The following is a 933-nucleotide window of genomic DNA, read 5'->3' as shown; positions in this document are numbered from 1 at the left end:
GACCGGGGCACGAACCCGCGTCCCCTGCATCGGCAGGCGGACTCTCAACCACTGCGCCACCAGGGAAGCCCTATTTATTTGAGTTTTAATGTATTTTTAAGTAAGTATTTATTTTTATTTTATTTATTTTTGCTGTGCCATGCAGCATGTGAGATCTTAATTCCCTGACCAGGGACTGAACCCATGCCCCCTGCAGTGGAAGCCTGAGTTACTAACCAGTGGACCACCAGGGAATTCCCTAAGTATTTATTTTTACTTTTAGCTAACGTATGCCTGTGATGTGCTGTTTGTGATAGGGAAAACTTGAGAATAACCTACATATTCAACAGTATGGGACTGGTTAACTAAATTACACTGTATTCTATAATGGACTCATTATACTATGAGCAACATATACAGCCATGAAAACAACTTGCATAAAAGTATCTGTTCATATGGAAACATGTTTGTGAGATACTTGTGAATGAAGCACTTTAGAAAACGGTGAGACTAGCATGAGGGTTTCCTTTCTTCAGCTTTCTTTTTTATTGCGGTGAAGCTCACGGAACACACACTTACCCACTTTAAGGTGTATAATTCAATGGCATTTTGTCTTTTTTATTGCGGTGAAGCTCACGGAACACACACTTACCCACTTTAAGGTGTATAATTCAATGGCATTTTGTCTTTTTTATTGCGGTGAAGCTCACGGAACACACACTTACCCACTTTAAGGTGTATAATTCAATGGCATTTAGTCTATCTTTAGTACAACCACCACCTCTATCTAGTTCCAAAACATTTTATCATTCCCAAAGGAGGCCTTGTCTCCATGAAGCAGTCACTCCCCATGCCCCCTGGCCCCCAGCCCCTGGCAATCACTTTTTTTTTTTTTTTTGCGGTACCCGGGCCTCTCACTGTTGTGGCCTCTCCCGTTGCGGAGCACAGGCTCTG

This window comes from Neophocaena asiaeorientalis, unplaced genomic scaffold (genome assembly GCF_003031525.2).
Source record: "Neophocaena asiaeorientalis asiaeorientalis breed wild unplaced genomic scaffold, Neophocaena_asiaeorientalis_V1.1 scaffold489, whole genome shotgun sequence".
NCBI classification, from domain to species: domain Eukaryota; kingdom Metazoa; phylum Chordata; class Mammalia; order Artiodactyla; family Phocoenidae; genus Neophocaena; species Neophocaena asiaeorientalis.
Note: the sequence above shows the minus strand (reverse complement) of the source record.